Below are 17,983 nucleotides of genomic sequence, written 5' to 3' on the forward strand. Positions count from 1 at the left end.
CGAAGTCGGAGGCTTAACCGACTGAGCCACCCAGGCGCCCCAAATTGCTTTATTTTCTTATTTACCAGTCCAAATTGCCTGGGTTCACCATTCTTAGAAGCAGAAGCCCAGCCAGAGATGTTTTCCTTCCCTCATATAAATAAAAGACAAGAGTCTCCTTGCTGTGGACGTACCAATTTAACTAGGCAACATAAGTTACCAGGCTTAACTTACTCAGTGTCTTAACTTTTGTCCTGATGCAATTGAATCTTCACTCAATTATATCCCCGTAGCATATTGCTCCTAGTGACTTTTCCTGCTATAGGCAGATGGTGTTGTTAGTTCTACTGTTAATTCCCTTCCACTGGACTTGTTTAAAACACGCTCATTTTCAATCGGGAACCTGGATTCTGTGCGCATTACACTCTAAAATGCCTGGCTAGCTTCCTCGGGAGACGAAATTATGAACTGGTCATTTAGATTTGTGTAGCTTTTCTGGGACTTAATGCAGATTTATCTAGAACCAGCTATAGGAGCTCCCTCTCCTGGGAAGCATTGCCCCCGCCCCTTTCTTCCTGGGGGATGACTCTACTAAAGCACAAGGAAAATGAAAACGTGGGGGCCTTCACCTGAGAGAAGGTAAGACTCTAACATTGTATGAAATTAATCCCGAAATTAATTCAGGATTTTCAATGAAGAATCTGGAGTCATCCACTCACGTATACGTCACAGTTGTGCAGATGACCCAGACTTCCAGGAAGCTGCCAATCAGAATGAGAGAAAAGAAGTCAGTTTCGAAGACTGCCGGAATAAAAATCCTTCTTTTTTTCCAATTCTGGTTATAGGGAATATTTCTTACCCTTCTTGGACTTCTCCTTTGGTTTGGAAATCTCCTCCTCCCTGCTTGGATTCCCCTTCCCGTTTTAAACGTGTGACCTGAAATGGTGCCTTGGTCAGTATACTTCCGTGGTCATTATATTTGATCTGGGTGTGGATACATCTCACACTCTGAGGACTGCATTTTCCTCTCCCCAGACATTGCTTGAGTCGGGGATACGTGACCTGGGTCTGGCCAATCAATCCAGACCCTGTCTAGGATTATGTGATTTAACCCAATTTTATTGATTTTTTTAAAATAAATTTTTAATGTTTATTTATTTTTGAGAGACAGACAGAGACAGAATGCGAGTTGGGAAGGGCAGAGAGAGAGAGAGAGAGAGAGAGAGAGAGGGAGACACAGAATCCAAAACAGGCTCCAGGCTCTGAGCTGTCAGCACAGAGCCCAACGCAGGGCCTGAACTCATGAACTGCAAGATCATGACCTGAGCCGAAGTCAGATGCTTAACTCACTGAGCCACCTATGTGTCTCTAACCTAATTTTGTACATCTTTCTCTTTGTGATGGCAAATCCAGGAAGATGTGAGCCCAAGTATCTGGCGAATGAGACCATCAGAGGTAATGAAGCTCACACAGAGAAAAGCAAAGGTGAATAATAACAGAGCTTGTGATGATGGCAGAGTACCACACCCCGCTGACCAGGAGGCCCCAATACCGTTCCTTGCCCTTCCATCAGAGGACAAATGGTCCATTAAATTCCTCTCTTTTGGTCTACGCTACTTTGAGTTGGATTCTTGTCATTTGTGACTAAATGTACAAGGCTATCAAATAAAATAGAAGATGCCCAGTTCAAGTTGGATTTCAGACAAACACCAAATAATTTTCAGTTTTTCTCCCAATGAAATCTTTGAATTTGAATTAGTTTCCAATTAAATATAATGTGGATAAACAGAAAAAAAAAGTGTTTCAGTATCAGTATTCCCCAAACATTGCAGAAAACTTAATACAAGTATTATTTTGGTTTATCTGAAGTTCATGTTTGGCGAACATGACAACCTTGACTTCAAAGAATCTTGACCAACGCGTGGGTCATATTCTGGTTGTGCGTCTTGAGCTTTCATGGATAAAATCCTTTTCACTAAGTCTGTGTTCAAAATACATAAGTAAAATTGTGCTCATTTTTGTTCACTACCTTATTCTTATTATGACTGGTTTGCTTTTGCTTAAACTCCATTTAACAGTTCTACTTTTATTGAATTTCTCCTGTGTACAAGACACTGTACAGGTTGCAGTAGGGATAAAAATAGATGTGCAATCCGTGTTTCTGAGGACCTTAAAATCCAGTTAAGGGAGAAAAACTAAATTTGTGTCAGTAATTTGTGAAAAATTATAAAATGGGACAATATCATCTCCCAATTATTCAACACTTTATAATGTATAAACTATTTTTCAGATGAATGTTCTCATTGAATTCTTACAACTTTGGAAAGAGGACTATTCTATTTGTTGTCTCTCTCTCTCTCTCTTTTTTTTTTTTAAGAATAAATTGAAGTTCAAAGATGTAAAGTGATCTCCCAGGTAACATGTACCATAGCCAAATCTTTTTTTTTTTTAATTTTTTTTAATGTTTATTTATTTTTGAGACAGAGAGAGACAGAGCATGAACGGGGGAGGGTCAGAGAGAGAGGGAGACACAGAATCTGAAGCAGGCTCCAGGCTCTGAGCTGTCAGCCCAGAGCCCGATGCGGGGCTCGAACTCATGGACTGTGAGATCATGACCTGAGCCGAAGTCAAACGCTTAACCGACTGAGCCACCCAGGCGCCCCTACCATAGCCAAATCTTAATTCTAGTTATTTTTACCTCCACGTTTTCCACTCTATTACTGTACCAATAATTATCAGGAAAATTTTGGAATATGAGGCATGGCGTATAGACCGAGGACAATGTACGGAAATGTTTGGAGGGTCAGAAGACAACGTTAAGGAGGAGACAGGATGTGAGAAGTTCTTCAAAAAATGGATATGATTTAACGGGGCGCCTGGGTGGCGCAGTCGGTTAAGCGTCCGACTTCAGCCAGGTCACGATCTCGCGGTCCGTGAGTTCGAGCCCCGCGTCAGGCTCTGGGCTGATGGCTCAGAGCCTGGAGCCTGTTTCCGATTCTGCGTCTCCCTCTCTCTCTGCCCCTCCCCCGTTCATGCTCTGTCTCTCTCTGTCGCAAAAATAAATAAACGTTGAAAAAAATTTAAAAAAAAAATGGATATGATTTAAACAGCAGAACTCAGAAGATATAAAGGGTATTTCAGAAGAAGGAACACAAGAGATAGGAGGAAAGACAGAGCAAGTATTCAAAAGAGGCCACTAGAGTGAACAGCCCTTCAGGGTAGACGTCCAGGAACGTTATTAAATTAAAACTTATGAACCTCTGTCTACTCTGTGTCTGAACTCACATGGGTGACAGAGAAAGCAAGGCATCCACTCAAGTCACTGATGGGAAATCACAGCATATGCCAGACCACTAGCCCGTTGACTAGGCCAACGCTACTCGACCACCATTTCATGATTTTTCCTTCTTCTGCAAACTTCCCACCCACCCTTCTCCATTCTCACTCTCAAATGATGCCCTCTATTTCTTGTTCACTAGAAAAATGGGAACCACTAGGAGAGAATTTGCGGACGACTACCAAATATCAATCTTTAGACTCATCTTTGGCCCTGACTCCGTCCTGGTATATATATCTAGTTCCCTACTCATCGCATCCATTTGGCTAGCCAACAAGTTTTCCCAACTTCCTGTAACCAGACTCAGATTGCTGATTTTCTTCCCCCAAGCCTGCTCTCAGCAAATGGCAACGCCATCATTCCACGTGTTTAGGCCATTATCCTTAACTCTCCTTCTGACACTCGGCATCTTATCCATCAAGAATTCCTTTGGGTGCAATACTTAAGATATAGCTAGAACGTAATTGTTTTTCACCAACTACGATTTTCTTCATTTCCCCAGGCATCGTTATCATCACCTGGCTGTTGCCATTGTCTCCTAACTGGATTCTCTTCTTCTAGGCTTGCCTCCATTCAGTGTACTGACAACAGGGCACCTGAGTGACCCATGTTACCTTTGTGCTCAGAACCTGCCGGTCCCATCTAGCTTCTGCACAGCCTAAATCCTTCCACTGGCCTGCTAGATTCCAAAAGACCTGGCCTTCTCTTGCTGTTTCCACAACCTCAACTTTCCTCACTTTCTTGACCTACACTCCAACAACCCCGGTCTTGCCATATACCAAAAACAGGTGACCTGCTTCTGCATCAGGGCCGAGGGCTGCATGTTTTCTCAGCATGCATTTCCTTCCCCAAATGCCTTGCTCTCTTTCTTGCGTTCCATGACACTTCAACTCTCTTACTCTCCCCCCAAACATTGCAACTCCTCACCGATGCTTGGATTTCTCTATTCGTCTTCCCTGCTCTCTTCACCATTACTACATTTATTATAATAGGATACACTGTATGTATTTCACTTACTTATTGTCTATCTCCCCCCACTGGGACACAAGCTCCATAGGGGCAGGGACATTGTTTTGCCCATTGCTGGCTTCTCAGCCCTGAGTAGTGTGCCTTTCACGTGGTGGACTGAATAATTATGTGTTAAATAAATAAATGACCGTGGCCATACCGGCCAGACTGCCATCTATGACAGTTTTTTTTAAATCAGGCAGCAAAGTATAACGACACTGAGCCACGAAGGTCCTCGGCGAGATGAAAATATATGGGAATTCGCATGGCAGAAACAGGTAGGCTATATGCTAGATTGGAGAAATTAAGATAATAATTAGTTATCTGAGGGAAACGTAGCGGTGACAGTGTCTCTTAGGTCCTACGTGGGGCCAAGGAAGAGGACTTTCTTAAAGTGTTCTCAAAGCTACAGGGTGATTGAGATATAAGACAAAGAGACCAGATGGGAAGCCGTCACAGTATTCCAGGTTTGCAAAGATGTGGGTATGAATCAAGAGTGTGACTGGCAAAGGGGAAGACAGAAAACACAAATCTGAGAGATGGTTACAGAAAGATACATCCGAGTGAAGGGGAAACTGGAAATAGAATGGACTTTGCGGGTGATCGATGACCTTGAGGTTTCCAAATTAGGGTACTGAAAAAATAATTGCGTCCGTGAAACAAGAGCTATCCGGCCAGGCTACAAGGTTTCTTTCCCCGTTTTCTGACTTCTTTTCTACTTTTCGTTGGAGAGAAAAAGCAACGGTAGGCAAAGGAGGAAAGCCGAATCCATAGTCTAACGGCTTCCCCCTTTTCCAAATTTGCGAAAATTCATTTAGAGACCAGGCAAATACTCGAACACTCTCTAGGTGCCCCAGACCCTTTCGGATAACGTCAATTTGTGCTCCTCGGCACGGCACAATAGGGCCACATATTTCCTGCAGTCTTTTTTTTTTTTTCTTTTTTAACAAAAAGACTTTTTTCTTATTGTTGTCATTCCATTACGCTACCAGTAAAGGTGTGTTTGGGGGCCCTACTGCAAAGTGAAGTCAAGGTCACCGGGGAACTTTTTGGCTTTGCTGGGAATTCTCACTCACTAAACTCCCTGCAGTTGTGATCAGAACAGGTCACTGTTACGGTTTGTCAGCCATGCTCAGTGGTAGAAACTTGCACACCATCTGTTCTCAGATGCCTGGTTTTGCCCAGAGCTATTTGTTCCTCTTTTTTTTTTTTTTTTTCTCTCCCACCAATTTCCACAAATACCAAGCAGGAAAATCTTAACACATTTTGCTAGTATTGGAGTGATTGAGTGTTACATGAATTAAACTTGGGAGACCAGCTCATTGAGGGACCGTGCTGGAGATCAGACATGCAGAGAAATAGTAATTCCCATGCAAGCAACAAGAGCTTTCCTTTCGGTGCCTGTACAGGCTTGTCTTAAAAGGTCGGAAGAAAAGTGGGAAGCGGTTTCCTCTTCCCCGGGTGGCTCCTTTCGCCCACCACTAAAAGCTGAAGCAAGGAGGGGCATCGGCCTTGGCACCTCATGGTAATTGCCTGCCTTTACTGAAAATTCTCATATGGGGATCTACACCAGGCCTTTTATACATATAAGATCGCAGGGAAGAAGGAATTCACTTGGTTCGGTCAAATCATTCTTTTCAAGATCCAGCTCCTCTTTAAGGATTAAAGAACACAACGGCCTTCCTCCTCTGCTGACAAATCTACTCCAGACGAGAAGCTGAGGAGTCTGTTTTTTTCAACAAGCACTCCGTGATTTTCAGGGTTGAGCAAGGGTGGAAATTACCGCAGAGGGGAATTGCTAAGGTAACAAGCCAGGGAAACCGGTGTGAGGTCCGGCTCGACACGCCCCACCGAAGTCACTTGGGTCCGGTCAACCTCCATGAATCTCGGACTCCCAATTTCGGAAGTGAGAGGAAGGGCATGAATCCTTTTAAAAAAGAAAAAAATCTCAACTGCGGAAGGATCTGGTACCCCATCAATAGATAAGAAATTAAACCTACCGTTAACAGTTAGACGACATAAAGACTTTCACACTTGTGAATTACAAGGCGGTTCAAGGAGTCATAGAGCTGAGGGTCAATAATCGTGTGCCACTTAAAATGAAAGCCTATAACCGTTTAAAATCACTGAGGTCCTGCTGTCGGACTCGCCATGGTAGACCACATAATTAACTAAAGCAAATCGAGAGCTGTGCCAAGGTCAGAGAGTACAGACATGCAGAAAATCCAAAAGACAAAGATAAGCCATCTGGGGCTTGGGATACACTATTAGACATTTTATAACATTTTTACCACTTGCTTATCTTAGCTTGGGGAGCTATTCTGAGTATTATATAATCCACGATAGGCCATTTGGAATGAAATTTTAGACAAATGTTAGCTAAAATTTTAATGGAAGTAAAGTTTACCATACTAATAATTGATTTTCTCTATAGTCTTTCATTGAGCGAGTATTTATGTAGTTCTTTGAGACATGCTGTATAGTGTTGGCCACTGGGGAAGCGTACAATAACTTTCAAAATATGGAATTTATAATTTAGTGGCGACAGGAGGAAACAAGCCAGAAAGGGCCATGTTCAGCGAAGGACAGCAAAACTTACAGTTTCCTCCCTTGGAGATACTAATTTTTGCCCACATATAGTATACGTATGAATGCATCATAGGCATTAAACGCGTATTCGTACCTCTCCCAAGATTCCAGGTGTACATATGTAAAGCCAGTCAAATAGTGTTTAAAGTTCAGCATTGGTTTTGGCCCTGTCCACACTGGTTCTGCTTCTCCAAGTTTCAGGCTGAGCCTTAGGCTCTCAGAAATTAAGGAATGAGACAAAGCAGTAGAGGCGAGAGTTTGGGGCTGGGATCCTTGATGGGCAAGTTTGGGAAATGAATGTATATTTCCAGTCAATTTAAATATAAATTTATATTTTTCATTTCTTCATCTGTAAAAATGGGTAGTCTCCAGTGAACCATCCAGAAAGGCCTTATATACCGGGAAAACTGCCTGTTTAGTGGGTAAATGCAAAGTCCTTGCTACTCTGTAAACTGAATGGCTATTTAATGGTAATAAGGAATCCCTGATATAAACTTTTAGAGTGATGATGTTGTTTATTGTTGTAAAGAAGTCTTACCCTTGGCAGAGATATACTGATACATGTGGAGGTTCAATATTGTATTATCTCTACCGTAATAGACGTAAATATCAATTGAAAAGCATATACATTTACAAATTGATATATTCTGTCCCAAAAAAACTTTTTAACACAGCAAGCTCTTTGAAGCATGGCGTGAAGAAAATGCTTTTTCCCCAAACCAAAGCGTTTTTTTTTTTTCTCCCTATTTTTCTCCTGGGCTTTTGTTATATATTCAGAGATACATTGGGTAAACATAGGCAACAAAAGGAAGAACTATGGAAATAATTCCCCGGCATTCTTAAACTAAAAAGGGAAATCATTGTACACTGCCAAAATCTGGGAAGGCCCTCTAGCTTCCCCACCCCGGGTCCCCCTTTGATGGCGCCCACTACAATGTGGATTTATGTTCACCAGAATATCACCTACTGTATAACAAGTAGAGTATAAAGCGCCATATTGGACTACCATATGTCTACTAACCTCAGAGGTTGGTAGCAACTATCAATGTAGAAATTTGAGAGCAGAATGAGCCTCAGGATAGAACCAGTTCTCACTCAAGCATGCTATATAATTGGCTGTAGTGAGAAAGTAAAAAATGTCTCAGGAACCAGATGGATTTGAAATGTTCCATTATTCATAAACACTTTTTTTTTTTTTTTGCATTTGTACTTGTTCCCATTCCCAAATATTCTGCCACAGAAATTTGCTGAAGAAGGTGTGAAAAGGGACAAAAATCTTTGCTTGCTTTTCTGGAAGGTGTCCCTGCAGCCACGGTACCCAAGGAGCTAGAAGAAATGGTTGTGGCAGTTTGCTTAGGAACTTCTCTCCGCCTGTTTGTGTAATGCGTGAATGTGGGGGGAGGGGGTCTTTGACGGAGGGAGGCTGATCGTGAACGTGGTCGCAGGTGACCACGGGCTCTCTGAGCTAAAAGCTGTGGAAGCTCGTCTTCTCCACACTCGGCTGCTATTTCCCCCTTTTTGATCATTCAAGTGATGGCCGCTGGATGTCCTTCTGATAGGAAGTGGCTTCCTAAGGGGAGAAAATCACTCAGTCTACTTCCTACCTTCCATTCCGCTCCCCATTCCCCTCTCCTTTCCTCCAGCTGAAGAGAGAAGGCAGGGGTGCTTCCACTAGAGGTGGAGATTTTTTTTTTTCTTCCAAATAAATAATGTGCTGAGCAACAAAGGAGAAACTCATCAGTGACAAGCATAAACAATGAAGGGTTATAAAACCCTCTCAGACAAGCAGCTTGGCAGTTTGGTAATTTACATACCAGATGAAATGCAAGAAGGAGAGCACCTTTCAAAAGAATATTTGTTTGTGAAAGAAGAAAATCCAGGCCCCCTGCTCTGTAACGCGGTAATGGAGGACGCAAGATTGTGTAACAACCACGGGACAGCAAAGCCATGGGGTCTTGTCAGACATTTGCCCTCTCCTTAGAAATAAAGCGTCTACCCTGGGGAGGTGGAGAAAATGTCTATCTGAGGCAGTAGTGTAATTATTGGTTAGGGGGGCAGTTTGTTCCGTGTGATTTATACCGAGAATTAAATAATGGGTAGGTCTGAGGTTGGTAATATACAATTAGTCGGAAAGACTAATCCTATCCATGCTTTCACACTTAAATCTTACTCATCCCAACTTCAGTTGATCGTGTGGAAACTTGCGGGGTATATAGCAGGACAAGATCCACAACTGGAGATTTCAACGTAAATGCAGTGAGATGGAACGTTCGCGGTGATAAAATACAGTGTGAGTTTTGTTGGTCGCTGATGACTTTACTATGGTTAGCTAGAATTTTTATATGTCTGGGTCTCTTCTCCTTTATGGAGAAGAATGTGCCTTTAGATGACTCGATAAGACATCACCTCTGAATGACCCAGCTGTAACTTGAGAGCATATTTAATTGTTTACAGGTAATTTACTTTTTCATGATACTCAATAATAAAGATATTGTAAAGTTCTGGGCAGACACTTGACAATAGCAATCCTTCAATCCAGCCTTCTAGGCTAGGGGACTGCTGCTGTCCCCCGAACTTTTCTTTGAAACACTTCTCAGGGATATGGCCACTCTTACATTCTCGGGTATTTGCTTTCCATGATACGCGTTGTCTCGGCCATTGTCTTTACAAACTCCCGATCGTTTTTGGCCCGGGAGAAATCTTAAAGACCATCTCGTTCCATCTCCTCTTTCTAGAAACTACAGAACAGCCAGTGACATGCCCAGGGTCAGAAGCTATCCAAGAAACTAGGAGCAGAAACCAAGCGAGCACAGATTTCTCACATGACAACGGTACCATCGTAGTCTACTCTGTCTTGTCATCCGATAGTCTTGTCATCATCCAATTGCTTCCATTATGACTTACTTCCCAGGTTGCAAAAGCTTTGGTGGCTGGGAAACTGTTGTTATCGATTGGCTTTTTCTCCCAGAGTGCAATGCTGGAAATTCATACTAGAAAAGAGACGACTATGTTGGATATGTTGCCCCCAAAAGACACCTGGTGTCCTCCACCAAGCAGTTACTCGTCATTCTTCTCCATTCAAACTGTGGCAACTACCAATCTGCTTTCTGTCTCAATGGATTTATCTATTCATGATATCTTGTAGAAACAGAATCAGATGCTATGCGACCTCTTGTGTCTGATTTCTTTCATTTGGCATCGTTAGAGCTCCATCCACATCGTAGCGTATGATCGTTTATCAATGCATCATTTATTCATATGGCTAAATGATATGCCATCATAGGTGTCCACCACGGCTGGTTTGTCCGTTCATCCAGGGATGGACACTGAAGTTGTCCCTACCTTTTAGCTCCTGTGAATAGTGCCGTTATGGAGATGAGTGCACATAAATTTGTTTGAATGCCCATTTTCAATTCTTGCGGGTATATACCTACGAGTAGAATTGCTGGCCCATATGGTAATTCTATGTTTAACTTTTTGAGGAAGTGCCAAAATCTTTTTCACAATGGCTGAACCATTTTGCATGAGGAATACAATTTTGGGTTACAAAAGTATAAAATATAGTATGAGTTTAGTGTACAAAAAATACCCCTCGACAATTTGGTAAGAACTGCTGTGCAGTCTGTCATTTACATGCACTCTCTATTTATAGGTGGAGGCTCTGACATATCCAGGTTTTATAAGAGGCATGGGATGAATTTTCCCGGGATGCATTCGATTCATGGGCCCTCACCGGCTCATATAAACGCCTCAGGTCTGATCTCTTGGATAAACAGTAGGGTGCTGTGTGGTTGTTCAAATTGTTTGCCACCTATACTGTTTTCTGCTACCCTGACTAGGGAATAGTTGGTTCTTTAGGCTCCAAAATTGGTTCTTTCTAATGTGAGGAGTTATCGGTCTACCCTAATGTTCTCAAGTCACCCTTTGGAGTCTAAATATCTACTTACAGTACCCACCCAATAAGTAGAACAGCTCTAATATCATGCAGACCCACAGGACACCCTGCGTTCCACAGGGTATGAGGGATGGGTCTTACCCTCAAGGAAGTTAAAGGTTAGATGAAGGAGGCCCCTGGGTGGCTCAGTCAGTTGAGCGTCTGACTCTTGATCTCAGCTCAGGTCTTGGTCTCAGGGTTGTGGGTTCAGGCCTCACACTGGACTCCGTGCTGCGCATGAAGTTTACTTTAAATAAAAGATTATATGGAGAATGAGACTGACATGTTTGCAAATCTGCTAACCGTATAGAGAATAAATGCTCAAAAATTATACGAAGACAACAATCTGGCTAAGCGATTCGAGACAATGCACAGAAAAGGTAAAATTTGAATTCAGTGCTCAAGAAGGAGTAGTAGTTAAAAGGCAGAGAGGAAAGGGGCCGGCATTTTTAGTGTAGTGTAGAGTATGCAAAGGCATAAAGCAGGTCTAAGTGTGGGTTTAAACAGAAGACAAAATTTACCCATCACAGTAGTGGGAGGTAGGAGTTTGTAACCACCGGTTAGTCTGGAACCACTGGCTGAAGATTCTGGATGTCAATCTGGTATTCATTGTGATGTGGAGTCTTCAAAAGGGCAAAGATGATGAAAAGCACTCTCTTTGATCAATTACTCCTACAGGATAGATTGGAGAAGGAAGAAAGTTAGGAAGCTTTCATTCGTCTCCAGGCATCCCATGATAAGAAAGAGTCCGAATTAAGTTAGAGACAAAAGAAACTGAAGTTATGTGAGAGAATCTCAATGACCAAATCGAGAGGACTTGGTGACGGATATGGTTTAGGATGAAGAGGAAGGAAAAGCAGTTGTTGATGGTGCCTGTGAGGCTTCTAAGCCTGGAGGATCCAACAAATCCTGGCAATCTTCATAGAGTCAACTCATCTAGAAGGAGGGGGAGAAAAAGATCTTGGGTTAGCAAAGACAGCGGGGCATTTAAGGAGAAAATACGCTAGATCGTCATTGTAGAAAAGCGTCTGTGACTTGATAAACCTCTCACCTTTTGAGAAGAAAAGTTCTGGCAAGTTGTCTTAATAAACTGATCATGTGAAGGCATTTGAAGGCGAATGAGATCTTTGAGTATGTGTGCCGAATCTACCAATTGGGGGACACCCCTTCTATCTAGACCAGGCGATTTTTAAAAAAATATTTTTATTACAATGAGATGTAGCCTTCAAAGAGGCGAAACCAATGGGTCTCCCACTCATCTCTCCTCACCCTCATTGAGAGCCATGTTGAGCAAAATCCAGATATTATCCCTACTGCCTCCAGCACACTCAACCCTAACCTTTCCATCTTCTAAATGATACCGAGAGCCAGAGCTGGTGTCGCTGATTTGGTGGTGAGGAGGTCAGGAACAAATTTAGTCAAGCTCCTTTGGAACCAAACAGCTACTGATTCTAACATGGATAAGGGCTCATCTGACTCTTTTTCCCCGGGGTGCTCTTTGAGATTCCACAGGGACAAAAAATAATCAATGAGCATGTCACTTGGCTTCATTTGGCATAAAGATGGACCAGCTTTAGTCTTCGTGACGTGTCTAAGGAGCTGGATGACAGGAAAAGCAAGTAAGTAAAGGAAAATCAGAGACTTTAAGATAATTAATCCTTCCACAGTAGTATCTTTCAGACCTGACAAATATTGCCTAAGAGAAAAAAAAATCATAATCAATGCATTAGCTCCCCCAAACAGGTAAAATTGTCATAATAGCAACACAAATAATAACAATTTTAAACCGTTTCTCTGCGTAAAGTCCTGTGGTGGACATTATTTTAGTTAATCCTCACAACTATATCTATGATAATTAACCCAAATTTATAGATGGGAAAACTCAGTACTAGAGAAGCCCAAGTTTCTAAGTCAAAGAAAGAACAAATAAGATGCTTTCAGCTTTAGCACATTTTCTTAACCATATGACCATTGGGAGAAAATGTTTAACTGAGACTGGAGGAGAAAATACTAACATAGAATTAACATAGAATTAACCCTGAAGGAAATTTTTTTCAAAGTTTATTTAATTTTGAGAGAGAGAGAGAGAGACAGAACACGAGTGGGGAGGGACAGAGAGAGAAGGAGACACAGATCCAAAGCAGGCTCCAGGCTCTGAGCTGTCAGCACAGGGACTGACGCGGGGCTCGAACTTGTGAATGGCGAGATCGTGACTTGAGCTGAACTCGGACACTCAACCGACTGAGCCACCCAGGCGCCCCATGAAGGAAAATTGTTAAGGAGATTGTTGTATTAAACATGTTCACATCAAAGGGGGATGCCAAGGAGGATACAGATTAACAACAGACATGAATCTGGAGAAAAGGAAGTCACTGGGTAGAACTTTGAGAGAGTACGTTTTTAGACTAGTCATGACAGTAGAAATGAGATGCAGGAAGCTCAGGTATGATTGGGTAATGAACATGTGGTAGAACTTGGGGTTAGTAAAAGGCAATCTGGAAGTCTTCCAGTGGAGAAGAAAACATGGAAGCCATCACTGAAGAACCAAGTGAGCTGTCCTCACTACAAGGACCTTGTGCATGAATGAAGGCAGGCATGGACCTGTCAGCTGAACAGAGAGCCAGAGGGAAAAGGGATAGAAGGGAGATTTGAAGAAAGACCTGAGATCGGAAGCTTGCATCAAGAGATAGGTACTTCGGGGAAAGACAAACACCCGTCCTGGTAAGACCAGAGGAGGGCAAAAAAAGGAATGAGTGGCTAAACATGAAATTCGTTACTATCCCCTCACAAATCTCAACAGTTGATGTATTTAGTTAGTTAATTAGTTAGTTAATTGTTTCGTTGTTGTTGTTGTTGTGTTGTGTTGTGTTGTGTTTTGCTTCAATGGCAAACATATCCCTTTCCTACCATGGATGTTTGAGAAGTTTTGCCCACCTTTGACCCCATCCACTGTCTCCATTCAGCTCCTGGTCTTCAATGGTCACTTTCCTATTTGACAATTCTCTTCCATCCCCCCCAGTACGTGTAGCCCCACCACTAGCTTGTAGCATTTTGATAATAATGCTATCAACAGAACCCCTTCTATGTTCCAGGCATTGTGATAAGTCTCAGAACAGCATAGCTGAAGACGGGCATTATTATATCATTTTGTGGGAGGACACAAGGGTTTCAGGGTGGAAGGAACTTACTTGAGCCCACGTGTCTATAAGTGAAGAACCAAACAGCGAACTCGTGCTGTCTAACTGAAAAACTGAAAAATCACACTCTTGAAAGCACATGCCTCTCCTTGTACAGGGCAAAGAAAGCCCTTGTAAGAGATATGGTGGAAACCAGACTAGAGAATCAACAGAGATAACAATTAGTACTGACAGCCCCCCTGGGTTTGGACAGTGTGAGGCTGCAGTGGCCACTTGTACCCAAGTCAGTGACTTCACCAGGAAGGGACTACAGCCTGGAGGTGAGAACATAAAAGAGGTGATAGGGATCATCACAGGGAAGAATTGACATAGCAAGGACAAGGAAGGTGGAACCGAAAAGCCGAATCATGGTCTTGGGATTGAAGGAAAACATGATTGAGCGCAGAGGCAAATGGATGACTTCCACCTGAGGGCCCCCTCTGCCAAGGCCATTTGGAGTGGCCTTGAACGTGTAGTTTTGTTCCCTAGTTCTCAACACTGAAGGTGTAGTTTTGACTCCTGGTTCTCAGGTGCTGGCCTCCTGGAACTGAGTCCATCGATTCCCCTCATGTCAAGCTTTTAATTTTACACTAAAATACGAGTACGCATTTATATTTATATATAACATAAGCACCAAACTTCACTACGAGAACACATTTACTGTTTTCCAGTTTTTCACTTCCTCTCCAGTCCTTGTACAGAATCACGTCGAAATTGTAACTAGTCCCAAAAAGGAAAGAGATCCCGTATCTTATGTGTGTTTCACTCTTCTTTACTTTTCACAATTTTCCATTTCCAGGGAGGCTAAGACTCCGTTAAGTTGCCCTCATTTTTACCTAATTGATCCCCGCTGTTGGACGTTTAGGCTGCTCTCAGACTTTTATTCTTGACAATAATACTGCAAGAGAATATTTATGAAGAAAGCAATCTCCTTCTTTTGAATTGTATCCTTTGTTGAAAATTACAGAAGCAGAGTTACTGGGTACAGAGATTCTTATTTGTAAATAAGCCTTTATGTTCCCATTCATTAATGTTTCATTGTTCTTTGTCACCACTCCATGTCCAAGTTAATTATTTCCCCAAATGTGGATATTCAAAGACACAGTTGTAGCTTTGACATTCATATCATTCCTATCATTGCTCAATAGCAGTTTTTGTAGAATGCATATATAGTTGGGGGTTACCTATAACTGCAGGGCATAGTGCTTATAATATTAAAATAAAATCTTATATCCCTTTTTTTTAAATTTTTTTTAACATTTATTTATTTTTGAGACAGAGAGAGACAGAGTATGAACAGGGGAGGGGCAGAGAGAGAGGGAGACACAGAATCGGAAACAGGCTCCAGGCTCTGAGCCGTCAGCCCAGAGCCCGACGCGGGGCTCGAACTCATGGACCGTGAGATCATGACCTGAGCCGAAGTCGGACGCTTAACCGACCAAGCCACCCAGGCGCCCCCTTATATACCTTTTTTTAAGTTTATTTATTTATTTTGAGAGAGACAGAGACAGTGTGAGCTGAGGAGGGGCGGAGAGCGAGGGAGACAGAGAATGCCAAGCAGGCTCTGAGCTGTCAGCACAGAGTTTGACACAGGGCTTGAACTCACGAAACTGGGAGATCATGACCTAAGCCATAAACCAAGAGTCTGATGCTTAATTGACTGAGCCTCCCAGACACCCTTACATTTTTTTTTAAGTTTATTTATTCATTGTAAGACAGAGAGGGAATAAGAGTGGGGGAACAGCAGAGAGAGAGAGAGAGAGAGAGAGAGAGAAACCCAAGAAGGCTCTGCACCGTCAGCACTGAACCTGATGCGGGGCCTCAAACTTGTGAATCACAAGATCATGACCTAATCCAAAGTCAGACACTTAACCGACTGAGACACCCAGGCACTTGTATACATTTATACGGTGCATTATACACATTATATCTGTCATACTATTAGCTTGCCTCTGCCGTCTTAAAGATATGAGGGCATGCATCATGTTCCTATGTTGGATATCGAGGCTGCTTTTCAACATGTGAAAGGAAGTAGGGGACTGAAAAACACTAATACCACTTTGCAACTAAAATGCATATTCCAGGTTTCTCTTCCTCTGCACTTTTCTACGTAGATGAAGACTCTACGGTATCCACGTCAGTGTTAAAAGTGAGTTCTTGCGTCCTCATAATCATCTAATTGATGCGTGCGTGTGTGTTTTCTATTACGGGCAATGGTTCCTGCCGTTTCAACTCTTTGGCAACCTTGAACAACCCGACCATCGCTAATATTCTGAACATCTTTTGAAGCTTCACTGACCACCGCCACCAAAGAATGGACACATGTGCTATATGGATCAGCGTTTCCTCCTGACTATTTAACAAAAACCTCCCTGTGAGGTTGATAAGCAAACAGACATCAACAAGAGAATGGCAGCTAATTCCTCAGAGAGCCTGTCGGAAGTCATACTTCCCAAGTCAGGAAAAGAAAGGCAGGACACGAGTGGTTCAGAGAAAGGTGCAGTGTTCCAGGACAGGCAGGAAGCAGTGACATATGGCAACTGAATCAAAGGGGAATGTGGAGGCTCTGTTCAATTGTTTGAGTTCACAAAATCCACAATCCTTAAGCAATGTGGTCCTTTGACCATAACTTGAGAGAAATCCAAAACACTGGTTGATGGCCGTGTCGGTGAATGAAACAATATTGCAGACGAAACGAGGCTTCCTTGTCAAATGAATAAGAATGAGAAACGTGGCCTTGATTTTAGTTGAGGGTCATATAGAGACATCTTGCCCAAGAGTTATGACTTGGTTTTTTTTTTTCTTGAAGATTAATTTCCACGACGATTTTGAATATTTACAGATCAGGTAGTAATTTAGAATCCAACTGAGTTGAATTCCAATTAAGAGCTAGAGAAGTCATATGTTGAGGAATGAAAACGTGGGAATAAAAACATTTAGTGAACTTTAAATCATGAGATAGACAGTCAGAGTAACCATCCCACCGTAAAGGTTCAGAGTCAGGGTCACAAATCTCTGGATTTGGTATTTTTTGTACTATTGCAGAGGACATTAGGTTATAGGGAAAGTAGATGGATACCTTTAAGTGGAGGGGGACAATGGTGAGAATGTGGGACCCAAGAAAGCCAGCTCCTGGAGGCCTATTCTTCTTGGTCTGCTCTCCCTTTTCGGTTTCTGGCCACCACACGGGAGCCACCCATCTCTTCCCCCTCTCCTGAAGTCACTCAGATAAGCCTCTCTTCCTTAGAACCAAAAGGAGTCCCCATTCTCCCGGCTCCTGTCCCAACACATATCCCATCACGTTTACCTTGTGCCAAAGGTACACCTGATCTTGGAAATCATATTCTGATCTTGTGCATGTTCTCACAAGCCCGCAAGGGGAAAGAAAGTAGCAAGAAAGGCACACGCTAGGATATGTGTTACAACACGGATTAATATGAAGGTTATAGGGAAATGGAAAACACATCTGATACTCTGCATTCTTAGTTAAAAGGAAAACAAGCAAGCAAACAAAAAAAAACAATAACAAAACCTAGAAGCTCAGAGGGTTGTCCCCAAAGACAGTGTTCCTTTCCCTGGCATTTTTATTCCTCTTTGAGATTTAGTTTCATTTTCAGTGATTTCTTGAGTGTGTAAAATAACATTTCACTCAAGAGTTAAAAGGGGTCAGTTTGGGTCTTGTCAGGGTGCTTTGGATCTTTCTCGCTGACCTGAAATTAGTGCCTGTGTATCTAAGTGCTACTGCAACCAGCCAGCACACCATGAAATATGTTTTCCGCTACAATGAAATTGCTGTCAGTGCATAAAACAAATGGACTCGGTTAGAAATAGTCTGACGACACCTTTAAATGGAATCTTCTGGATGTACGTTACTTCGGAGAGGACTTTCAAAATTTGCTGTTATTAAGGCTTGATTATAATTTTACTTCCCATCCACAGAAGCTATTTATAACTCAGGTC

This window comes from Felis catus, chromosome B3 (genome assembly GCF_018350175.1).
Source record: "Felis catus isolate Fca126 chromosome B3, F.catus_Fca126_mat1.0, whole genome shotgun sequence".
NCBI classification, from domain to species: domain Eukaryota; kingdom Metazoa; phylum Chordata; class Mammalia; order Carnivora; family Felidae; genus Felis; species Felis catus.